At 46.1% G+C, this 26049-nt stretch overlaps 1 protein-coding gene across 2 annotated transcripts in view; it reads left to right on the top strand.

Annotated features, from left to right (window-relative positions):
- Positions 1–11020: 11020 nt before the first annotated feature.
- Positions 11021–26049, top strand: part of SLC4A4 (solute carrier family 4 member 4) — a 161899-nt gene continuing 146870 nt past the window's right edge. For both annotated transcript variants that reach the window (XM_030478876.1, XM_030478873.1), the window contains exon 1: positions 11021–11352. The gene's annotated coding sequence lies outside the window, so the exon portion shown is untranslated. The remainder of the gene's footprint in view (positions 11353–26049) is intronic.

Below are 26049 nucleotides of genomic sequence, written 5' to 3'. Positions count from 1 at the left end.
TTCTTGGACTGAAGCAGATGTGGAGGGTGAGCTGGTGTGAACTGCTGTTTCTCCTCCTGCTAGAGGAACCTGATGGAGCAGCTGGATCTGTGGATGGACTGGAGGTAGGTCTGGACAGCCTTGTTTGGGACTGGATGCCAAGAGACAGAATCATTCAGGAGGGATACACTGACTACTAGTCTGAAAACCTAACACTTCCTTCTCCCTCTGTGGCAGACTTTACAGAGCTCTTCCCATTGATACAGGACAAGACCAGTGTAAGACTTGGTTCAGGTGTGAGGTCTTTAGCACCAGGTCCTGTTACTGTAATGCAGGAGAGCTTCCTAAACTATCCTAGGAGAGTCCTCTGAAAGCAAACTCTTGGCTTTCTCAAGTGTGTGTGAAACCTGTGCTTTGTAATGTGTTTGAAAGAGTACAGACGTCCAGTGGAAACCTGTCCATTTTGCCTTGTGTTATTGCTTGCTCAATTAATGCTACGGGGATGATTACAGAGTGATTTCATGAAAATTCATTTGTTTTATCCTGTGTACAATCTGTCTAGCCTGTGCTAGCATATTGCAGTTACTTCGTGGATAACATCAGGCTTGTGGTTTGTTGTCAGTGGCAAATGCTCTTGCTGAGCCAACTTTTTGATCTGTTTAAATCATTTAGATAAGGGGCATAACATCTACCTGGAACGTTGTGATAGCATGATAAACTGTGCTCGGCGCTAGGAAAAGGAAGGTTGTGTGTCTGCCTGGATCTCTCTGAAACTGTTAAATGTTTTTCAGCCCTAATCTGCAGCCATAACTACCCAACTCCAACCTGCAATTATTAACTGGGAGCAAAGCCAGCAAATGCTGCGGAGTAGGAACTGATATTCTGAGAATTGTGCAAAACAAAGCCAGGGAGCGGAGCAGTGAAGGGAATTGGTTTGTGATAACTGTGTGCATGACAAACAATGAGAGACGGAGGAAGGCAGGACATGTGTATAATAGGCTTTGTGTTTCTCAGAGAGACCTAGTTAGGAAGATGTGGAATAAATAAGTCTTTGAGTCATTCCCTTTTCCATACTGGAAAGCCTCCTAAACATGTCATCATCTGCATGCTGAAGATGTGCAATTTGCTAAAGTATGATAGATTGTGTTCTAAGTGTGACAATAATAAGGGCATGTCTAAACACACAGCAAATATTTTCCTTCTCCTGGGGAAAACGTTTACACGTGAAGGCAGAGTTTAGGCTTTGTCAGCCAAAGTAGTAGACGATGACACCAAAAAGCAGATGCCTCTAGTAAAGCTGATTGCTTGTAATAAGTAAATAAATAGTTGGGTTTGTGCAGACTTATGGGTGACAGGAAAAATTCAGGGAGTCTGTTCATACCTCTGCAAAAGTAATATAATTTGCTAGTACAAGAAGGTGAGTGACTATGCAAAATGCATTGTCAAAATTCAAAGAAAATTCAAGAAGGCTCACTTGCGACTAGCGAATGCTTTTCAGTGGAGTGGGAGAACCAAAGTTCTGGGATATATCACACCACAGGAAAGGTAAAGCTGGAGGAGAGCTCAGGAGACCCGAGCTGGCTGACACAGCTTTCCCCTGTGAGACCAAGAATTACAGGGCAGTGACTACCTGGCTTGTCCTCTGTGGGAGCTGCTGCCCTGTGCTCTGGGTCTTTCCCTGTCACCAGCTCCAGCTTGTGCCTGTTCCCATACCCCACCACAGAGGTCTGGGTCTGGCCAGGAGAGCCTGCCTTAGCACAGAGCATGCTCTTCCCCAACGCCCTTGCTGGGAAACAAGAACTTGCTGTGGGAGCGCTCCGGGCTGCTCAAGGCTGCGGCCCAGGTGAGAATGCAAGAAGCAGAATGCTGGCTTACAGCCAACAGCATTTCTTCTTGCCATTCTTTCTCCTTTTATTCTCTTTCCCCACCCCAAAGCATGGGAATGTACTAATTGCATTCTGACCCAGTTTGCAAAATCACTGTAGCATAGACTTTGAGCGGACAAGGGGGGGGGACCCACTTAAGAATGAAACCCAGCTACAGGCTGGTACCAGTGGGGCAGGAACATCAGCAGAGTGTTAGAAGTAAGCGCTACCAGGCTTGTAGAGCAACTGTTACTTATCCTCCACGTTTTGATGAAAAGAAGAAAAGTAACTGGGTTTAAATTATTTTATATTTAATCCATGATACACAAACCTTGTAAGACTGAGTTCAGGGTGACTGCAGCTGAAGTACTCTAAGCATAGATGCTTGTGTAAAGTGCCTGGATTTTCAGAACTTGGCTGGAGATTTCATGGCAGCCTTTCTTGTGGTTATTTCTGGCACCTCTGGCTGCCAGTTGGAACGCGGGGTGATAGATACGTGTGGAAGTGGGAAGGAAGGGGTGTGAGCGTTGTGCCGAGGAGAAGCCTTTTAATAGAAACAGGCTTGGTTGAAGATGGGTTTTTGAAACGTACAAAGACTTGGGGAGCAGATGGAAGTATGAAATCCAAACCAATTTCCTCATTCCAGCTATTAATACAAGGGGGGTGGGAGAGGAAGGTTCTTTGAAGTGATTTCAAACAACAATTAATATCCCTTGGAATCTCCCCAACAGCTCAGTAAGAAGTCTTGATGTGAGAAGGAAGCTGGAATTTAACCTCATAAAACAAGATAGGCAGGAAAGTAGAAAGAACCGACCAAAAGCTGTTGTCCTGAGTGATCTCACCGTAATATTTGTTAAGTGTTAATACATTTCAGGGGAAAAAAGGGTTGAGCTCATCCTACTTGTAGGGCAGAGGTGGCGCCTGGAATAGTTGCCCAGTAGGCCTAGAAATACCACCAGTGCTTGGACACGTAGAGAAACAAGGTATGTTAGCACCCTAGCCTGCATTTTGCCACTAAATGCAAGGCTAACAATGAAGAGAAAACCATAGCCTGGAAGGTAACTCTTTGCTGCTCCGCTAATAGCTTTGAAAGAAAATGCTCCAGTCTCAGAGGAAGACCTGTTAGGTGCCTTCAGGATGTCCTCCCTTTTGGGGAGGAGGGATGGGAGCTTTGAGATCTGACTGTGAGCATGGGGGGAAAACACAGGTGAAAAGTTCAAGGCTTTGAGAGATGGACATAATCCTCTTATGTTTGTGTTAATGAAACTATACGTGAGGTTCTCCAAAGGAAATATTTTAATCTGGTGTTGTGGAAGCATCAAATGAAAGCTTGCCCTTTGACAGTACTACTATTATCTTAAAATGCTCCACCAGAACATGCTGTCCCTTCTGATCTGTCGATACATTGTCATGCCCCGAGCCCTGCAAAGCACACAGAACAGGATGTTGTCTCAAGACAGTCATCTCCTGCTGCTACATAAATGTTGAGGTGAAGCCTGAGTTTATTAGTTTTTAAGACAGAAGATATTGTTTCTGCACATTTTTACTTCATACAGCGCCTTAATTTCTATTAGTCTTAAGTTGATGTGCCTTGAATTTGTTTTGCTTACTGGAAGCCTGTAGAAGCTGAGGCCAATTGCACGCTTCACCTCTCCCATACGAGGTGGCCTGATACCCTAAAACCTTTCTGCAGGTTAGTGCTTCTGAGGAGCTTCACCACAAGGCTCCACTGCCTGCCTTTAGTGGTGCTTGCAGAGCACCAGGGAGTCCTCACCCTTCAACTTCTGCTCAACAAAGTGTCTCCCTCCTGCAGAGAGGGGATTGGGGTGTGCTCTCATGTGGGCTGTTAGCTGTGGCCTTCCTTAGGGACTGCTGGTGGAGGTAACTGTGAGAGGTATTTAAATAGGTGGTTTAGCAACAGGTCTTGTGGGTGGATTTCGGTGCAGCTCCTCTGAACTCCCTGGCATTGCCTTATATATAGTGTGCAGCTTGGATATCACTGAGCATTGGGAACACTGATCAGGATTTCTGACCGGGTTGGCTGGGGAAGGCTTTATAGAATCACAAACTAATCTGGGTTGGAAGGAACCTTAAAGATCATCTAGGTCCAAGTCGCTGCCACGGGCAGGGACACCTTCCACTAGAGCCGGTTGCTCCAAGCCCCTGTGTCCAATCTGGCCTTGAACATTGCCAGGGATGGGGCAGCCACAGCTTCTCTGGGCACCCTGTGCCCAGAAGAAATAACTTCTTCCTAAGAGCTCACATCAATCTCTCCTCTGTCAGTTCAAATCTATTCCCCCTTGTCCTGTTCCTACAGGCCCTTGTCAAAAGCCAAATTTCTTGTCAGCCCCTTTAGGCACTGGGAGCTGCTCTAAGGTCTCCCCAGAGCCTTCTCTTCTCCAGGCTAAACAAGCCCAACTCTCCCAGCCTGTCTCCAGGGCAGAGGTGCTCCAGCCGTTGGAGCATCTCCATAGCCTCCTCTGGACTCGCTCGCTTTCATACTGAAAAGTATCTATCCACACATCTTCAGATAAGAGCATGTTGCCTTTGTGTGATTTCAGCTCTGGTTGCTTCTCTCTTGCTTTGTGATGAATCCCTAAGGGCTGGGGTTACTCCTCATCTGTGACTGTTCAAAATCTCTGAGTGAAAAAGAAAAAAAAAACATTTTATGTGTTGGTGTGGTTTTTCTTTTTTGCCCTTTTTGGCCTTGTTTTTGGCTGGGACAACACATATTGATCCAGTTTCACTTTCATGGACACTTCGCTCTCTAGCCTGTCCTAAACTGCCAAAGACCTTCTGGGGTTACATGTGCTCCTGCGGAATTGTTATTTGCTATAAAAAAATCTGTTTCTGTTGGAATTACCAAAAAAAATAATTTAATCATCATGTCCTCACACCTTTATTCATAGAGCACAAATTTCTGGTGAAGTATGACCTGCCGATGTTTGGTTTGAAATGTTTTGTTTAGGACACTTTTATACAGAAGAGCAAGAGATGTGGCAGTCCAAAGCAGTGAATGACAATGTTGCCATTGAATTATTTGAATAGAAAAGCAAACTTTTCTGTTGACCCAGAATAGAGAATGGCAACACTTCAAAAGCTAATCAATGGAAACACTATTGTTCGGTGGGAATAAAGAGTCTGTATGATTGCAGTAGGAAAATGGTTAAAGGCAAAGAGCTGTGATGAACAGAAGAACCATTTAGATGAATATCTGTTGTTTAAATTAGCTAAGTAAAGGAAAAACAATGTTCCAAGAACAATAACCTAAAGAGTACAGGAAGTGAATTAATGATTAATTGTCTGGAGCTAAGCAATATACATCTCTGTGGACTTCACCATGTAGTTTCCTGTTGTGATAGTTTTATAGCTTCCCCCCCCCCCAAATCTCTATCACAAGGCATCACCCAAGAAGGACACTCAGGTGTATCTATGATTGGAACAGGTAGAGAAGTTGGTAATGTACCGATACAGTACCTCTGTTACTGATGGTGCCTTTAGAATAAGAGAGAGCCACCCTTATCTTGACTTCATGGTTGTTGAGATGCAAATGTGTTTATCAGAGGCACTTCCTATAAATATTTAGACCACAGAACACTTCATTTCACTGGAGGCTGTCAAATATAGGGCACCTGTTGAAGGAGACAGCAATAGCTGATCTTGGATGTTTCCAGCTGGAAAGCTGTTAGAATTTAATCCCTTAGCTAAGCCTAGAGCTGTCTTGTAAACCATTGCATCAGAAGGAAAGTTCTGTTTCAGAGCTGCCTTATCTTGATGCCTATCACCATCTGCTTCTTGGAGGGTATCTTCAAGCAGAGCATAAGAAGGCTCACTGAGGGGGCTGATTTCTGATTTCTTGCTGATTTCTGACAGTAAGTTGCAAGTTTAGTCTGCGCTGATTATGTTGGTGGACTTGGCCTTACACTGAGATTGGGTGAGATTTCTTCATGTCCTTCCAGTCAGTGATAAAATATCAGAAGCTTTCCTGAGCTGGTGCACAGTGAGGAGGAATTTTATGAAGTCAAATTGTTAAATGGTTAATGCTTTGTAAGGATTTGGTGTTGAGAAGAATCCATCTGGACCGCAGTACAGGTGCTATAGAAAAGACTTGAGAACATGCTGGCCCATGCCTCTCAGCTTTCTTTGTCTTTTTCTGGCTAAGGATATCAATAGCTGAGGAATGAGGAAGAGGAAGAAACTCCTCTAAATCACAGCTGGGGGAGAAACTGGGAAAAGAATAAGTCCTCCTGTAGTAAATACTGCTCCTCTCATTAGCAGTCCGCCCATAGCTATCTTAGAGCACAGAAGTGCTTCCAGTTCTGTACCACATTCTCATGTTGCTACCATTATCCTTGTGCTAAAGGAGGGTGACTTGAGCCCTGTGATTCCTCTGCTGTCCTGAGATGTGCAAAAACCTGTGTCCTTTCTGACCTGCTTTCTGCATGCATTCACTCTGAAGTGGAGAAGAGGGCATGTGTTTGAAAGCACAGACATGCTTCAGTTGGCTGGGCTGCTCTGCTCTTCCTCAGCCCTCTCCTCCTCTCCTTGTTCTAGAGGGGGTGAGTATTTGTTGTTTCAGTATCCCAACAGTTGTAGGTGGCGGAAGCGTGTGTTGCAGCATCTTATGCTCTGGTGGTTTTGTGGGTGGATAAACAAATACTCTCTCTTTCTTTTAACAAAGCCCTGTGTTTTTGGCTCTTTGACTACTGCCTGCTTTGGCTTCTCGCCCTCCAGCACCAAGCAGGACACAGCTTCGGGCGTCGGAAATCGGCTTTCCCTCCTGCTCCTCCCGCAGGAAGCCCAGCTTGCTTGCTACCAAGGGGCCATCAGCCACTCGCCCCACTCGGGAGGGGGTGCTGGAGCTGGGGTTTCCTCTCCTGGGGGTAAGCAGGTCGCTGGTTTTGGGGTGCCTGGGGCTGGGGGGGGGGGGGGGGTTACAGGTTTCCAGCAGAGGGCCCCCGAGCAGCACTGCAGCCTCTTCTGTGGCTGCTGCTGCTGCTGTCCTTGGCCCCAGCACCACCGGGTCTCCTCGGAGCCCTGGTACCGGGTGTGGTAGGCACAGCAGTTCCAAGCATGGAGGAGTTGCTCTTGCTGGCAAGATAAGGGATGTTTTTGCAAGGGAATAGAAAAAACAATCCTGGAGAAGAAGGTAAGAAATTGGCAGATCTTGCTCACAGACCCGTGCAAAGCACAAACTGATGTTGCTTCCCAGATAAGTAGGACACAACACTTATTTTAATCTATTCTGATCTCCAAGTGTTTAACCTTCCAACCTTAACTAGAGATCTACTTAAAAAGCTATCCTGTGTATCCTGTGCTACCAGAGTTAGTAGCACCAGTATCCAGGAGTATACTGTGCTACCAGAAGTTACCAGGACTACTGGAAGTATCCCGAACAATTGACCCAGGCTATGATATACCCACAGCTCTCTTCTCCTTTTGATAGGAACAAAGAGACTGTTGTGGCCTGTATGGCTCTCAAAGTGATCCAGGATTGTTCATTGCTCTCAAACAGATGTGATATATTTATCATTAATGATAAGCACATCATAAAAAAACCAACCTTAAGTCCCCAGCACTGGGTTCTGTCTAATCTCAGCTGAATGTATTCCAGCACCTCCTGTTCTGCCTCCTTCGAGAGATGAAGGTGCCAGCCAGCGCAGGGGAAGCCAGTGGGAATGTGGCAATGTGCTCCTCTGGGCCCTGTGTGTGGTTTCAGAGTGAGTGGGCAGACGGTCTGGGGCTGAATTAGGACTCCTATGGAGTCTGAAAAGTCAGCTCCCCAGGGAATGTGGTTCTCACAGCTGAGGCAGGGCTATTAGAAAACACAGGACCTGCTAGTCAAGCTGCGGAAAGCAAGAGGTTTACTTCCATTAGACAGGTCCTGACGCTTGGTGACTTGAACGCAAGTAAGGGATACAGATATGAGAGCTACAGAATTGTTTTTCATGGTTGCCCTTAGAAATCAGCGCTATTGGACTAATTCAGCTGTCATACTATGGAATGCAAAGCAGGAATTTGTTCCATGGAGTTCAACAGCTAGAATGAGCTGCACACCTGCATCTTTGTAAAACAAAACCCCTTTGAAGGGACCCTCAAGGTCCTTCGGAATAGCCACCATCAAGGATGGAGTCTTGAAAACATGTGTGATTGATTTTGTTGATGTCAAGAGGATTAATTGCATGCACAAGTGTGTTCAGGGTTGAACCTGCTTGTGTAAATGATGACTTAGCAGTGACCATTTGTCAACAAAAGATACAAAAAGCCTCTTGTGCAAACACAACTGTGGGCTCTCTGCACCTAGTCTTTCTATTGAAATAGTTTTATCCTCTGAAGCTTCCTGACTTAAACTGAGTTACTCCTGACTTCATCCAATGCAAATATTGTATCGCTCCGTAGCCTGCGCAAAACCCTGGGAATTCAGGCGCTGCCAGTTTCCATCTAGTTCAGCATCGTCCCTGAGTGACAATGCTGTGGTCAGCCAGTGACTTCTGAGTAACCTACCAGAAATGTTGTGAGATAAATTTATGGAATAATGTGCCCTCAGGGAAAGCTTAACCCTTCCAGTTCCAGTGAGCATGTGTGTTGATGTATCCTCTGAACTTCACCAACCTAACTTTGGCTGTTCTCATTCTCTGTATCAAGTGCTGGCGTTGACAATGAAACCTTGTGTGACCTCATGGGAAATTGTGCGTGGGGTGAGAAGGCAGAAAAATAATTTCTGGGTAGCAGCAGACATTTGGGGTTGAAGGTGGATTCCCATCCAGTGCGACTACTGAAGCAGGATTTTATTGCCTGGGATGTGAGGAGGGGGCTTTAGTCCTGAGGGACAAGCTTATCTCTGTTTGTTAAATCAAACAGAAGAGCTGTTGGAGTGGGTGATTTTTAAGAGAGAATATGCAGGCCAAAGTGCATAAGTGATGCCAAAATTAACATATACACAGTGTGTTGGACAAGTCGGCTTTAGCTGATGGGTTTGTGTTCTGTCAATCACAGTGACAGGCAGGATTATTAGGTCCTTTCACTTGGGTGTTTGTATGTAGAGTGTACTCAATTTCAAACTTGGCCAAGAGAACTGCCTTGGCTCGTGATGTAAAAACTCCTGGAAATGATTTGGGTAGGGTTTTAGATCATGAAATGTCATGATGGTGTATTTGAAGACTGACTTAAAATCATGCATCCTAATGTCAAAACATTTTTCAGCCAGAAAATGAAATGCATAGGTTTAAGATGACAGTATTTTAAGTTATGGTGAATTGGAAATGGAATTATTATGGAAGTTATTTACATTTGTTACTCAAATAGCACGCTAAGAGCCAGCTGTTGAGGACCATCCAAGACATGCGTTCACTGAGGAATATAAACACTTTGGGGAATGCAGAAACTCCCATTAGTTGTCAAGTGTCAAGAAGCAACAGCAATCTTCTGAATTAGCTGACCTGTCTTTCCATCAGGAGCTTCCCAGTTCATTTATAAGTATAAGTGAAGCTGATGGCACAAATTAAAGGGAATATCATTAGGGAGTTAAAACATGAAGCGTCTAGTCCTGGACTTAGAGCCTTGGGAGGAGGGAAAGCTGCGTAGTTATCTGGGTTAGGGCTTGAGCATAAAAAGCTGCTCAATGGTTGTAGTGCTTCTTTTTGTTAGTACAGGGGGTTGTCATTAGTCCAAATGAAATGTAGCTCTCAGGGCTGAAAGTCATGGCCAGGTGGTCAGGCACCCATTGGAAACCCACTCACTGCTTAAGGACAGGTACTTAAGAAATTAGATTTATTAAAGAGAGCAGAGGAGCCCAAGTCCTGACCAATTCATGTGCAGACCATAGGGCTGAGGTCTTTCAGGAAACCACTAAAAAGGGGGTGAGATGACAATGCCTGAAGGACAATGACCAGTGTTTAGGGGCTGACGAAAGAGCAGAAGGGGCAGCAGCAGAAGGGACAAGAAGAGTTCAGCAGGGAGATAGCTCCTACAGTGCTCTATGGGCTGCACATGCTGTGGTTTCTGGTGCTGCTACTTTTTTGTCTGTCCTATGGATCATGTATTATTCATAGAATCATAGAATCACAGACTGGTTTAGGTTGGAAAGGACCTCAAAATCTCACCCAGTTCCAATCCCACGTCATAGGCAGGGACACCTTCCACTGGGCCAGGTTGCTCCAAGCCCCATCCAACCTGGCCTTGAACACTGCCAGGGATGGGGCAGCCACAGCTTCTCTGGGCAACCTGTGCCAGCACCTCACCACCCTCACAGGGAAGAACTTCTTCCTTACATCTAATCTAAATTTCCCTTCTGTCAGCTTAAAGCCATCCCTAATAGAGGCTTTGGACGGGTGACAAAAGCGGAGCTTGGTAGCTGAGGAGTAGCTGAATAGGCAGTCACTGTGTGGTAACCCTAAACCTTGCTGAAGGAGTGGAGTTTCTCCTCAGAACTACAATAGTCCCCTTTGTTCCCCTGTGGGTCCATGTCCTTTCTGCCATGCGTTATTTGCAGAACCCATGGGCCTGGACAGCAAAGCTGAGCACGAGAGCTACAGCTTGCTGAACAGGATTTGGGCTATAGGTGCTGGTCCTCTCCTCCAACACCAGCCTGGAAAGACCTGGTTGAAGGGCAAGTAGTGTAAATAAGTAATAGGCAGGGGGAAGCAGGACTGCATGAGGCAGCAAAGATAGGTGAGCCTTGTCATGCTGGAGCTAAGAAGGAGCATGATGTAAGATGTTATTTATCATAGAATCACAGACTGGTTTAGGTTGGAGGGGACCTTAAAGCTCATGCAGTTCTACCCTCCTGCCAGGGGCAGGAACACCCTGAACAACTCTTTGATTTCTTTGCAAAGTTATAACAAACCGGACAAACGATGTTTTCTGTGTATTTTTTCCCGAGTTTTTGCTCTGTAGCGTGTGCTTTCAAGGCGCTGCCAGGGTGGTGTGTGCCCGGCGGTGGGAGACCCCCGGGCTCTGCCGCTCTCGGGGAAGGAGCCGCTCGGCCTCTCCGGCCCTGAGGAGAGGAAGGAGGGTGGCCGTGGGCAGGGTCGTTGGCGTGGCGGGAGCGCTCGGGTGACAAGCGGTCGGCAGCCGGCGGGTCCCGCTGTCCCCGCCGAGCACCTGCCCCGGCGGGGCCCCGCAGCTCCTCCTTCCGCCGGGCTCCCCGCCCCCGGCGCCCCGTGACGCCGAGCGGCGGCCGGGAGGGGACGGGACGGGCCGGGATGGGAGCGGGAGAGGGGACGGCCGAGCTTGCGGGCGGCTTTAAATGCGTGCCGGGCAGGCGCCGGCAGCACAGCCGCTCCGCTCCGCCCCGCCGCTCGCTCGGCCGCGGGGCCCTTCAGCCGCCGCCGCCTCCCCCCGGGCGGGTTAACGAGACCGGCGGGCAGGCGCCGGTGCGCGTATCGGCAGGTCCAGCCCGGAGCGCGGCAATGCGCCGCTGAGGTTCCACAGGCTCCCGTCCCGCGGCTGCCCCGCAGCCCCCGCCCGCCGCCACGCTGGAGGAACGCCGCAGGACCGAGCCCCGGAGGTGAGCGGGGGGGAGCGGGGGCTCCCGGGGCACCTGCCCGGCCGCCTCCAGCCATGGGGATGGTGGGGGGACACCGGCAGCTTTCGCAGCCGGGCGCCGTTCTCGCCCTGGTCGGTTTTTTTCCCGCAGGGTCTGTCTCGATCGGCTCTTGGTGCCAGCTTGAAAAACGCTGCACCGCGTTCAAAAACTTCTTGTATGGTTCCACTTTATCTCAGTAAGTTGTGAGCAGCAGCGGGGTCAGGAAGTCCTATTTCCTGTCAAGTTTTTAGTATTCCACCTGATTTATGTCCATATGGGGACAATATATGTTTATTTCCTTAGCCAAGGCAAGCTCATTACTGCTTGCTTTCCCTTTGGTGAGCTTCCTGCCGAGCGCTGCAGCCTGGAGCTGCTCTGCTGGTGAGCAAACATGGAAATGAGAATTTATTGGGAGCGCATCCTTGTCGTACTCGGGTTCAGGCGTTGTGCTTCAATCTGGTGAGAGCTCCCGCGGTGTAGGAGAAGGTGCCGGGCAGTGCTCTGTGGTGCTTAATCCTTCCGCATTGCTGCTCCTCTAAGTAAAGTTGGGTGTAAGTAGCAGCAAGGTTGGGCCCTAGGGCAAATCCGAGTAGTAACAGCTCCATCGAGGAACTGTACTAGAGGTACTTGCTTTGTTCTGGTCCAGGGAGGTGCAGTTTGCTGTGTGACTAAACGTGACTTTGAGTTAGGCTGCTGGCTGCTTGGTGGCTTCATTGTTCTGGTTAGTCCTGAAATGTATATATTTTCCGTTAATAAAGGAAAGAAAAAAGGGAAGAAACTTGGCTAGTTGGATTTAACAAAAGGTGCAGAGCTGTATATTGTGTGGGAATAGAATTTGCTGCTCAGCAATTGCTGACACGATACTCTGCAAGAGTATGCCTAGTTCTTACTTGGTTGATAATCAAAAGGAAACTGTGCCTTAATATCAAGGTACAGAGCCCCCCCCCAGCCGAAAACACCTCGACACTTGGGGGTCCCAAACCCCAAACTGTTTCACAAGACCTAATTTTGTCCTAACAGCTTCCAATCATATGCAGAATATTAAATAGGATGGTTTGCATCTGTGTTTGCTTGGTCACCTGCTGGCATGTGTGTGAGCTGGTTTGTTCAAGTGGCTGGACCTGAAGGAAGAGGTTACTTGAAGTGGCATTTCCAGGATAACAAGGGTCTGGCAACTGTAGAGGAACAGCCAGTAGCCTGGGAGGAACTAGCATGGTGTGATGCTGCTGTCCGGAGCTGGGAATGGAGTGAGAAGGACCTGTGGGTTGGCTTTTTTCTTTTTTCAGCTGGGAGAGGAGGAACGAAGTTGACTCTGTGTGCCCAGGGCATCCCTAGCAAGTGAACACTCTGTGCCCAGGGCATCCCTAGCAAGTTAACACCCTGTGCACAGCCATTCCGCTCTGAGCAGGCTGTGCACTGTTCACACACACACTCGTAAGTGTGAAGGGTTTGTCCTTTAAACTTCCATGTTAGGATTTTAAATCTTGAAACTCAGTCAGAAAACACACTCATCTGCTGATGGTGTGTTGTGGTATTCCTCACAGGAGGTTTTTAAATGGAGTTCTGTAGAGAGGCTCTCAAAATGCACTTTCACAGTCCTGCTGCAGGTGTAGGGCAGATGCTTCGGTTACGATGGCTTGTGCTGATAAGACACAAAGTGCAGTTGGAAGAAAAACATCCCTGTGAAAAGGGAAAACATCCGTAACTCCTTTTGTTTCCTGATCTATCTGCTTCACAGAGGGCGCCTCACTCCTGCACACAAGTTCTTCCAGCAGCGGTGAAGCTGGTTGTATTCCCATCAGAAGGATTTTTAACTGCGCTGCCACCTTAATACCTGCAATAAATAACAAGCTGGAAGGTGTTTGGGCAAGGTTGTGAATGAAAAGTGCTGTGTGAGAGAGTAAAGAGAAAACCTGTATTTATTTTGCTGCCCGTAACAGCTCTTTTCAGGCAGCAGTTCTTAATCAGAGATACTGTCCTGCTGGAGAGAAGCACTTGGAAGGCAAGGTGTTGCTGTGATGGAGCAAAGATAAACTGCATGCAGTAGCTGCTTCGGGAAGGTGGATGCCTGGAAACACTTTTTTCCTGTGGGTACAGATAGTGATGCTCCTGCTCCGTCATTGCCAGAGTGAGCCAGCATCCTCGTCACGCTCCAGCGACCTGCCTTTCACTTATTTCTGTGTGCATTAGACTTAGAATCTGAACTCTTGCTTGGAGCAAATTCAAAGGGTTCTGATAGCTACTGTCAGGTTTTCTTGTATGAAGTCAATTAGCTGCTTCTGGCTTCAAACCCATTTAGGAGGCTCAAAAGGGAGTGCTCTTAGAAATCCCACTAATAGCAGTTTACAGTTAATATTGATAAAGGAGCGTGTCTCTGTGTCATTGTGTTGCTTCTGGTGGAAGGAAAGCTTCTCTTTGTGCTCCCTCTGAATAACAGAGCTGGAAAGGGAAGGCAGAGCTCTTGTTCTTTACTGTGTTTGAAAATGAAATGAAAATACAGCAATTAACTACCAAGGTTGCAGCTGACTCCTACACCCATTCAAAGCAGTGCATCTGCCCCCCTGCCCTTGAACTTTGACTTGCTGTAGCATCTTGTTTCCCCCGAGTTTGCTCAGAATTGTGTGTCGTTTGTGGCAGGAACGCTTTTTACTGCTGTTGGACAGTGTTGAAGACAATTGCAGCACCTGTAATTGGGTGATAAAACAGTGTGTGGCAGAAGAAAAAAGCTGCAGAAGCTTAAAAATACTTGTACTGTGGCCTGCTGGAGTGCTTGCTCTCGGGTAAATCTCTACCATCGTCTCTAGACCTTGGTGGCTTGATATCAAATGGTGGCTTCAAGGAGTGGCTGTCATCTTTTGAGTTAAAGCTTGCATGGAGATGGAGCTCAAAGATTGTCTGACAAAGATACAAGCCTCGATAATTAGTGAGTGATATTAGTTACAATGAAAATACCTCCTGTGGAATAAAAGTTGCCCCAGGGGCTATCAGCAGGGAGAATTTAGGTGAGTTTTATGGGAGAAATAGCAGAAAATTGGAGAAACGTGCAAGTCAGTTCCTGTTCTTGATGTTCAGTTCTGTTTGGTTTGGAATTGTGGATTTCCGTCTGAATTTCCAGCCATGTAGAGAAAAGGAGAGCAGGACTCGCAGCGTACAAGTCAGCTGTGATCCATACTCTGAATCCTGCAGAACACATCGGAGGGAATGGCAAGTGGTCCTATTTTTAACAGGTTTTCCCACCAGAAAAATCAGAAGAGGTGTTTTGACATAACCAAAATCGGAATCCTTTTTATTTCAGGTTCAAATGGACTTTCTGCATCTGAATTCCAGAATCGTGTGTGCTGTTAGCAGGGCTGATGCTGCTGCAACAGTAAAACACACTGAAAGGAGATTTGATTTATTTTTTAAGTGTGTATTATTTATATACATATAAATGTGTGTGGAGGGAGAGAGAGACTATGGCTAATCTATGTATTTGTTATGCCTAGGGAAATCCTGTAAGGGAAGGGGGGAATCTTCCAAGTCACAGCGTTTCAAATCCTTGCTTTAGTATCTAGCTACGTTTATTGGGGAACAGGGTCATATTTCTATTGTGCTACTAAATAATATGATTGCTGAATATGCTGTGTTAAATCAGACTTGAAATAAGCCTTAATTGTCCTTCCATGCATAGCGATCCATACATTTCACATCACACAGTGAGTCTTGAAAAATCAAACTTGGTGGTGGTGGGAATTGTTTGAATGAATTCTGAAGATTGAGGTTTACTAAAATCTCTTTATTCTCTTAATAATGTTAATTATAAAAATGGCTTCTTTCAATGCTAATGTTATAATAATGAACGTATTTAAAAATTTTCTGAATTCTAAAATGTTGGCTTGATGAGTTATATCAATCTTACATAATTATATAAATTGTTATGTATTTTCCTTGCCTCGTAAACAAGTTATCCCTGCAAGGTATGGTCTGTAGGAAGTATTTTGTCTGGGTTTCAGAGGAGAAAAGCATAGATCCAGCCAGAGTCTGTGAAATAAATATGATTTCTTTACAAATTGGAGCAGGTTTGTCTGTGTTGCTCCTTTCTAGACAGATCTCAAGGACTGCTCTTTCAGTTTAATCAGTTATTGTTTCATTCTGTTAGCTATGGACTTCTTTGCTAGATTCCTTTTTTTTTGAGGGTGGTTTGGAAATTGTGGGGTTTGATCTGTTTGAGTGTTCTTACTGCTAAATCTGGGACTTGGATATTTCCATGATCTGCCTGGTGATGGGAACAGATAATTGTGGGTGGAAAACTGTGCTTAGAATTCTGGGGGCTGTGGTGGGATGGTACCTCTTTTTTTAACCTGTGCAAGGTGCCTGCAGATGATCTGTGGGATTAATCAACCAGGCTAAAACTGGATGTGCTTGTTCCCCAGTGAGGATTTAATTTTATTTGCCTTCTCAAGTTATCACAGTGAGCTGGTATTATGTAAGAAATCCTGCTGGCTTTGCATGTGCCACGAATATTTGGCTTTTTTCACTTAAAATTTACTCCTGTGGTCTATTCTGTCTTTTTCTGCTACTGTTTTCTGAGCAAAACCTGAGCCTGGAAGATTTTTGATTTTGATGACTATTCAAATGTGTAATCTTAAGTCGAAAGAGGAGGCTGGAGTCTTGCATGTCAAGTAATCATTAGAATTTCTGTGTCTTGTCTATTCCGCATAGTAATTGCAGAAACAGGCCTTGCCTGTCCTTTTCACTGCTTTGTGCAACTTAAAATAACTTGAGGTGAAAATAAACTTTAAGTTTTTACTTAATTTTAATCTCCTCTTGCAGCTTTACTGATCAGAGCCTCTAATTTCAACTCTTAACCTTGAACAGAAGGTTGAAAAAGTGAAGTGCTTTTATTGTTCCTGTGACTATATAACACTTCAGATGTATCGTCAACCCGCATACGTAAGCATAAAGATCTGTTATCAAGATTGCTAACTGTGAGAAGATTCTGTGTTTAGAATGAGGTTGGGAAACAGTTGTTCGGTAGCTCAAGGATAAGCAGCATATGAGTATGTTACACCTGCTTCCTTGCACTGGAATTGAACGGAACTGTGTTTCCTACATGGGATTTATACGTGCACATTTTGCTTAGGTCTCACAGTTGGTAAATTTGGTGATTCTGAAGTGGATTTTACCCAAATTCTTGCTGAATGTGAATAGCCTGCTATCACTTCCACTTCTGACAGTTGGTGCATTCAGCAGGCAAACAGCACTGCTGAAGACCAGTCGCCCTGGTCAACAGAGCAGCCTGTGTGTCCTTCTAGGCAGAAACAATAATCGCAGTGAAAAAATAGATGGATACTTTGTTCTCTTCTGTCCCCCGTGGAGATCCGTTCCAAAGCTGTAATGGCACAACAATACAGCGTTCGGTGCCCTGGGAGTTGTTCCACATCCATTGTTTAACATCTCATGATCTATTAGGCTTGGGCTTGTGAGTAACGACCGAGTTTGAGGAGCATTGTCCTGGGCGAAGTGTGAATGTGGTGTTCTCAGGAAGCACTGCCATATGCCTTCATAATGCTGTTGATGGAGTTTCAGTGCAGTGAGCATCCGTACTGGTGGGTAGAGAAAGCTTGGAAATGCGGAGCCATGCCCTCAGAGTGCCACAGCATGGTTCACATCTCTCCTGGCCATACAGTGGGCTCCAATCCTGGTACCTTTCCTGCAGTTCATGGGATGTTCATTTCTGTGGGTTTGTTGCCTTAATCCCACAAGGCACTTTTCCACCGGTGACTTCTGGCCTCAAAGTAATTCAACGGGTGGATTGTTAAGGCCAAGCTGAAGTATGGTGGGTTGAGTCCAGTGTGCGTAGCTCTGCTGGTATGAGCAGGGGTCAGATAGTAGAGTGAGTGGAGAGAACGGATCGAACGGGGACTTACGGGTGTAGGAACAAAGTCTGGATTGTAACTGTAGGCTGTGTGAGGGGTGGGGTTGGAAATCAATTGGAGACCAGTGCAAAGTCTTCAGTCCGTCTTTGATAGGAACTTGAAGGGTAGTGTTAGGGAAAGGTTTAGAATACAATATTTATTTAGAAGTGAATGGAATATTTCAGTTGGAAGGGACCTGCAATGGTCACAAAAGGCCTAGGTTGTGTTTTCAGTCACAGCTCACCTGTAGCCCTGTCGGTTGACATCACTAATTTTGTTGCAAAACCATCTTGGATAGACAGATGTTGCTTGCAGAGTGTCAACTTGAACTGCTTTCCATTTCAGAGTGAGTTTAAGTCTCTGGTGTGTTACTGACATCCACAAAATGTGTTTGGAAAGAAAAGATTATTCTCATGTAAGAGCAAGAAGTTCTTCTCCAGGAATGTGATAAATGCAGAGGTTTTTCCATAACTCAGGGTAAAATAGTATTTGAGGTTTTCTACCTTCTTATCAACAGCAAGTGATCAGTTTATATATTGAAAAGCCATAGCCTGGCTTTAGGAGAGGCAGTCTGTCTCTACAGAGTATGCCTGCTGTATTGTACAAGCATTGAGAATGCTGTCTCTGGCCTTCAGCAAATAGTATATGGTTAACCGTGCCCAGGGAAGTGGGTTTTGACACCCTGTTAGGGTAAATCAGTCTTCAGTATGCTCTCTCATGTCAGACCGAAGTGACTTGGCTAGCTTGGTAGGTAAGGTATGTGACTCTTCTGTGTTTTGAATCGGAAAAAAGCTCCCTTGAATGAATGCAGTAATCTGGCCAGTGCTTTGCTTTGCTCAGTGTAGATAGGTTACGTGACTGTGAAAAGCAGCATAGTATCATGGAATACTTTGGGTTCAAATGGACTTTAAAGCTAATCTAGTTCCAACCCCCTGCCATGGGCAGGGGCACCTTCCACTAGAGCCGGTTGCTCCAAGCCCCGTCCAACCTGGCCTTGAACACTGCCAGGGATGGGGCAGCCACAGCTTCTCTGGGCAACCTGTGCCAGTGTCTCTACCCAATGCCAAGAGTAGAGACATGGAGACACCGAGCAGAGCTCTCCTCGAACCTGGCAATGCTGCTGTTGCAGTTGAAGCCCTGGTCTGTGAGTCGGCTTTGGTGTGTGAAGCCCAGCGGCTCAGAGCTTCCCATGGTTGTGGTCTGCCCAGGGAGCATCGTGCACTATGCCTGCCAACGCTGGCTTGTTCGTGGGACCTTGCTGGTGTCCGCTGGCAAGGAGGAAAAGTTGGGTCTTCTGGGCTTTGTGGTAGACCTTGAATTTTCTACCTTAGCCCTGCACTGAAGCTAAGCCTGAGAGCCTGCTAGTGTTGAAAGAATGTGAGCAAGTCTGGGCTTGAGTGTGGGCTTGGGCCCATGCTTCACTGACAATGTAGGCAAGCCCAGGCACCCCTCCTTGACTACTGTGGGCACTGAACTACAACCACGATGCTCTGACTGCTCAGTTTCTCCTGTGTGCAGGAGTGGGCATGTAGCTGTGGTTATCATCCTATAGTTTAAGCCAGGATGGACACTCTGGACCTGTGAATAAAACAGTGAAGCATCAGGAATTGCTGCAGAAAAAAAACCTCTGGGTTTCCTAAGTTTGCTTTGGATCACCCATGTCTTCTCTTTGCCAGAAATGTGATATATATTTTTTGTTGAAAGTGAATATGCTGCAAAACAACTCTGTGGAAACCCCAACTGTATCTTAGTGTCGGAATCCTCTCCAGACACTGAATAAAGGGAGATCATGTCTCCAGCTTTTAAAATAATTACTGAAATTAAAGATCAAGCTAGAAGAGCCCAGAGCCAATGCAGTTCACTGAACATTAGGTGTACAACTTAATTTATTAAAAAGCATTGCAGAAACAACTTAAGCTCATGGTGCTCAGAATATATCTCCCAGCAAGTAACCAGAGTGTGACCAGAATGAGCGTTTAGAAGTAAAGAAATGTGGGAGTGTGCAGAGAGCTCTGTGAACTCTCAAACTTTCTGTAATTACTTTTCTACAAATGAAGCCATCTTTCTTGAACCTGTTTCTTCATTTTTAATTCTAAATTATGAAAAAGAAACCTTTGTGTTAAGTATTCCTGGTACATTAATGCCTTGGGTTATGAACAGCTTAGTATTTTCCTGGGGAGGCTCAACTTGTAACTCAGGAAGGGTATCTTGTATTCTCTATGAAGAAGTCGGCACACTTCTGGATATGACCCTTAATTTGAAATTCTCAGTAATGTCTATGAAGTCTTGGACTGTGGTCTCAGCCCAACTTTCCTGGCTCTGTTCCCAGACCAGTTATTCCACTTGGCAATAAAAAAAAATGCAAGATAACGGGTGCTGATAACTAGGATTTAATATTACCGTCAACAATTTTCCTTTTACCTTTAAACAGCCATGTTGCAATGAGGTGCTGGGCATAAAGCTGTTCTTTGTTAGCGGGTGTCTCCAAGCAAGTGTTGATTACGTGAAGGTTTACAAGCTGGGTTCAGTGATAGGTGGTTATAGCCTGTATTTGAGAAAGTGCGGGCAGCTGATGGTTAAGATGTGTGTGACTGGTCCAGAGTCACCCAGGGGTACCTTTTATCACCTTTGCTTACCGTGGCCCTTATCACCAAAGGGACAAAAGGCAGCTTTGTATCCAAACCCTGTTGAAAATTAGCTGGAGTTGGCCACTGTTGTACCTTCTGCTGGAATGGAGATGTCTGGTTAAAGATGAGCGATGAAATCTGCAGGCACCAACTGATGTAAGTACAGTACCCAGGAATCCTGGCTGAAAGAATTTCTGGTGAGTCGGGGATGAATCGGAACAGCAATGGAGAGGCCATGTGATGACCAAGCTGGGCAGGTTATGCTCAGTGGGTGCTGACCACGCATGTTGCCTTGGGTTGCCCTCTCCATCCCCAGACATGCTGTCTTGCTTTGTGACCACACCTGACACACCAAATGGGTGTGTTATAGAAAGTTGGTTTTCTGAGGTTTCTTCCCGAAAAATGGCTGCCTCCAGTTTTTTTAGGCAGATGCTTGTGGAGAAGAGAATGAAGATGAGCAAATAAGCCTGTATCTCATTCACTCCTCCCCAGTGAGATGGAGGAGAGAATCGGAGTCCAAGTGCCCAGAAAAACTGTGTATTGAATAAATAAGAGTGTATTCTCCACCTCTTATTCCATACCATTTACATGATACTCAGATCCAACTATCCAAGACATCCTTGTTACCCATCACCCTATTTCCCATCCTTTGATATAATACACAGATATCATTTCCGTAGTCTGTGGGCCACCCCTGTGAAAGGTATGTGAAGTGTCCATAGGTGTCCATTGAGTCGATTTAGTCTGTGACTTTGGGCTCCATCTCTTATGGTGGTCACTCAGGACAGGAAAGGTGCTGTGTTGCATGGAGTTACTGGGCACCAAAGGTAGCTCAGATTCGTCACTGAGGTACCTGCATTGCCTCTTGGAAGTCTTGTCCTCCATTGGTTCAGTCGGTTCCTGCTATAGTAATTCCTGTAACACGCAACTCAAATCATAGGTTACAACAATTTACAGGTTTTTTTTCCATTACAGTGTCCACCCCTGGTTCCTCTGAACCAGAATATGGAGCTTAACATTGCAATGAACTTCTCCCCTTGCCCATGCTGCAGCTTGGACTTACCCGCAGACTTCAGCCCCTTAGGGGTGGACCTGCTCTGTCATGGGCTTAACCATGGCCCCACGCTTTGAGGTGTCACAGCGTGACGGGGTGCATCGCCATCGCTGTTATCAAACCATTCCCAGCATAGCAGAGTCAGGTGATAAGCACTACAACAAGTAGCAAAACTATAAAGCATCCGCTAATGAGCACTAGACTCTTAATAGACAGTGAAGCAAGCAAGCCCCATGGCAAACACACAGGAGCCTGCCAATTAATAGCTAAACAGTAATAACAGCTATAAACTTGATCTAGCACATTCCAGTTGTATCTGTCGTCATTTGGAACCTTTTGCACCCCATGTTGGGTGCCAAGAAAAACTGGCTTTAGCCCCAGCTGGCAACTAAACACCACACCACTTCTGGCTCACTCTTCCCGGTGGGTTGAGGGAGAGAGTTGGAAGGGGAAAGTGCGAAAAGTCATGGGTTGAGGTAAACACAGTTTAATGGGTGAAACAAAAGCCACGCATGCAAGCAAAGCAAAACAAGGAATTAATTCACCAGTTCCCATCATCAGGCAGGAGTTCAGCCATCTCCAGGACAGCAGGGCTCCATCATATGTGACAGTGATGAGGGAAGACAAACACCATCATTCCGAGTGTCCACCACTTCCTACTCCTTCCCCCAGCTTTCTATGCTGAGCCATGATGCCGTATGGTCTGGACTATCTCTGGGGTCAGTCGGGGTCAGCTGTCCTACAGGAGCCTGAGTAACACCAGTAGCCTTCCTTTGGTAAAGGAAGATGCATGTGGTCTTAATCTTCTAGGCTGTCTCTATCCAGAAGAACGTTTTTTTTGAAGTCTGTCCCTAAAGCAGATGAGGTTTTCCAGCCATTGTCTGAAAAACATACCTATGCTAAAGTCCCATTTTCTCTTGCAGAAATCTGCTTGGTCTTGTGGACAAGCTCACTGGTCATCACACCAGTTTTTAGGGTACTTTGGAGGACACAGGACCTCCTGCAGTAGTGCTGCTTATCAGCATCGCCATGCTTCTACCACTTCCCTCTTCCCCCTCTCCCTCCCCCCCCCAAGTTGTTTTTTGCATGGTGATGGGTTACTAGGAAAGAGTTTGTAAGAAGTAGCTGTGAACACTTTCTAGCAAGAAACTACTTTTCAGCTCTTGGGTTATGGTTTTAGGCTGATATGAGTAAGTCTATTTTGGGCTGTCCTTGACTGGATGTCATCTAGGGGACACTCTTGTTAAAACTTGGGAGTTGCCTGCTCAGCGGTTCAGTTATGCGCTCCCTGCTGTGGTTAGAGACAGCAAATCTAGCTTTAGGGCACTTAGAACCAAATTAAGAACATGACTCTCCCATGAAGCAAAATGCCAATCCAGTAGCTAACTCATTTTGCTGGTAAAGTGAGTTTAACATTTCTAAATGGATTGACTTTATGCAGGATCATGCGTTGTCTGCTTCTACCAGTCTGCTTTTATTCTGCGTCATGTTCCTCCCTGTTTAATTTGGTGTCCTGGCGGTGAAAGAACCTGTATCCTTCGTTCACTGACTAATGCAGGAAAAACACCATCATGTGCCCCTGCCTGGTCTGGGCGAAACTCTTATTAATGGCTAATTGATAGTCTGCAGGTCCAAGTTTAAAGATCATGGGCTTGGTCTGCTCTTTAGTGGCACCCTGATTCGAAGTCAAGGTAGTAACTGGGTCATCACCATGCATTGGTCTCATGGCTATATCAGCTCTGCGCGTGGAAGGCCAAGGGGCACCTGAAGGTAGTGTGTTGTTCTGTCCAACAGTGATCTGCTCCCTATTGTCCGCTGCTGGGAATGTTATGGAGAAACATAGGAAATCTCTGTTTGCTGGCTTTGCAGGTGCCATCAAAAGAGTGAACATGTGGCTGAGCTTTTTCATGAGGCTAGTGAACATGGCAGTGAGGTTCCCAAGGGCCATCGGTGCTGTATGACAGCTATTTTCTTTGTCTGATAACATTGGCAAAACCAACAAATCTGCCTCTGATACCATGACATGACATTTTGAGTAGAGACATTGACACAGGCTGCCCAGAGAAGCTGTGGCTGCCCCATCCCTGGCAGTGTTCAAGGCCAGGCTGGACGGGGCTTGGAGCAACCCGGTCTAGTGGAAGGTGTCCCTGCCCATGGCAGGGGGTTGGAACTGGAGGAGCTTTAATGTCCCATCCAGTCCAAATCATTCCATGGTTCTATGTGGTGTAAGCCTGGATAGTGGTAGCTGGGGATCAAACATCCATGATTTTGCCCCAGCAGCGTGAGGATAGCCCACAGAAGGCACAACAGGCTGCTTTCCGTGACTAGGATCACGAGTCTGCCATGACCATGCAGGGAGGAACTGTCGCTTGCAGTCACACTGCTGCTGAACGATCCTCGTGGGGGCTCATCAGCAAGGGACCAGGGTTCCTTTGGGTTCTGGGGCTTGTGCTGGCATCGTTGGTATTTTGCTAAGCACTTGGCAATCTTGAGAGGCAGAATAGCTCCTGGGGTCTGTGATGCTGTGGGCTGGGAGTGCCTTGCTCCTGTTGTTCTGACGGGAGCTTAAATTGGTGGAAGTGATGAAATTCTTCTTAATTTCAGTTAATTCTCAGATGGCTTTAAAATAACTTGGGTTTGCATTTCTCACCCGTCTCTCCTCTCCTGTCTTCTCTGGAAATGTTGTTCCTTCATCGTCAGTAAACTTGCACTGGTTTGTGTTTTTGTGGTTGTTTGAGTTTTGTTTATTTGTTTGGGGGGTGGAGGTTTTATTTTTTTTCCCCTCCCAGTGCTAGTGGAGGCAAAAAGGGCATTTACTTCAAAAATTGGCTGTTTGCATTTCTATCAGCCAGGTCTGCAATAGTTTGATCGGCTATTATTAAATTGGCATTTTATGCATGCACCGGGACCGGTGCCAGTGACCTTCAGAGGAGCTTTTGTCTCATTTTCCCTGGGAAACAGTCACTATCAAGTCTTCTGGACGAGAGTTGTCGCTCCAGTGAGGATGAGGGTAGCTTGGGGCACTTTGGTCTCTGAAAGCCCACTGGTTTTTCTTGCTCATCTGATGTTTTTTGGGGAAGTTGCGTTTCCTCTGCCTGGGTTATGTGGGTGTGCTGACATTCGCCTCTTGTGTCTTCGTTTTACAGCTGTGAGCTCTGATCACACTCTTGATGGGATCTCAAATAGCATCACACTCCTCCTTGCTTTTGAGTAACTCCTCTAACTTGTAGAAAATACATAGTTTTACAGGGACTTTCATCTAGTAACCACGTAAAGTTTGCAGAGATTGATTTATTTATTTTGTCCTCCTCCTTCTTTCTCTTCCCCACCAAGGTTACTATTTAGAACTCAAATAAAACCCTTGACATACTCCTGGTTCTCAGTCAAGCACTTTCGCCAGGTCTCAATCTATAGCTGGGCACTGCGGTTGCATCAGGATTTTGGTGATACAAGAAGTATCACCAGGATTTTGGTGGCTCAAGAAGTTCCTGCTCGTGTAATGCCTCTGTGTGCTGCTCAGTTGTGCCACACGGACTGCGTATGAGGTTGAATGTTGAAGCAGATTACTGGAATCATCCATGTTAAAAATATCCTTTATGCTGGATTATGTTTGTGAAACCAGCATATCGTGAAACCGCTTATCACTTCAGAACACCCAGAACTGGATCAAAAGTGCTGTGACTGCACTCTGTGAGGTTGCTGAAAGTGCATTAGCTCTCTTGATTGCTTCAGATCTGTCCAAAATGTTTTATACAACCTTGCTTTCTGCCTCTGCCAGCCCAGCTTTGTGCTGGATCAGGTGTTGTCTGTCCTTCTTCCAAGCAGAAAGCATGAAGCCAGCATACGTTCTGTACTGCATGCTTGGTTGTGGTGATATTAACATCGGTGGTCCAGAGATTTGTGATGCTTTTAGAGTGACTTCAGCATCTCAGAGGTGAAGGGAAGGAAAACGTGCAGCTTTAGGAGTCCTGCATTTGAAAGTATAAAGCCTGAAGGAAGGGAAAAGTTCCAAATTGTTAAATAGAGACGTGAAATTAAGACATAAGATGGTCTCGTACATTTTGTGTGCTGGGGGTTATTGCTACAGAGAAGAGGCTTTCCCACAAAACAGTCACATGGGAGGATGAGTGCAGGAGCTGCTTGCTGGGAAGCTGGGATGGGGAGTCCTGGATTGTTTTCCCTGAGGAAAACTGGCTCTGGGTTAGTGGTGCCACTGGCTGTGCTGCTCCACCCCACACTGTACACACTGCCTGTTCCTTTGCCGAGTGGGAAGTGGAGTTAACCCCGGGAGCTCCTGTTCCAGATAGATAGCCTTTTGCTTTACAAGGTGGGCTGGCAAGGCTGAGGCGCCCACTCTAACATCCCTGTCTGTAGGTAGGAAACCATGTAAGGTCCAAAGCTACCCATCCCTTGCTTTTTGAGATGCAGTGTAGCCAATACTCAGCAGATGCTGGAAAGATTTCCCACAGTTGCTATTTCTTTGTCTAGGTTTATATGTCTTCGTGTGTGTGTGTATATATATATATATGTCTGTGTGTGTGTGTATATATATACACACACATAGTAGACAGAGGATTTCTTTACAGATCCTGCATACTACTGACTTGTAAAGTTTCCTACCTGTTTGAAAGTCGTGTGCTGGGGTGGTGTAAAATCCATGCTTGTAATATTGCAGTTCTGAGTCTGTGATACCTGGTCTTACGGCACAGTCCACTCAGGCACTGGTTTCTCGAGAAGAGCTCTCACACGAGGCTTGAACAGAGAGCAGCTACTTCATAAAACAGGACTGTTTTTACATAGACACGAGCTTAGTTGAAGAGCACATGAAAATGCTCTCAGAAGTCAGCCCTTTGGAGCAGTTTTATCTAAGGCTTATTGAGCCTTAGGTCATGCACTGAATTATAAATCTCTTGGACACTGACTGATTTTATTTGTGTGGGGCAAACACTGTATGGCTTGGGGTCATGTTTTCACCTTAGGCCTCTTCTTCAGTCCACCCTGGATTGTGCTCTCTCCCTCTGCCCCTTTCCCCTTTAGAAACTACTCCTAAGAATTTGCTCATCTTCCTCCCCTCCCCCCGCCCCCAGGAAATGTTTTGAAG

Source organism: Strigops habroptila, chromosome 3 (assembly GCF_004027225.2).
Source record: "Strigops habroptila isolate Jane chromosome 3, bStrHab1.2.pri, whole genome shotgun sequence".
NCBI lineage: Eukaryota > Metazoa > Chordata > Aves > Psittaciformes > Psittacidae > Strigops > Strigops habroptila.
This window is presented reverse-complemented; position numbering and strand designations above follow the sequence as displayed.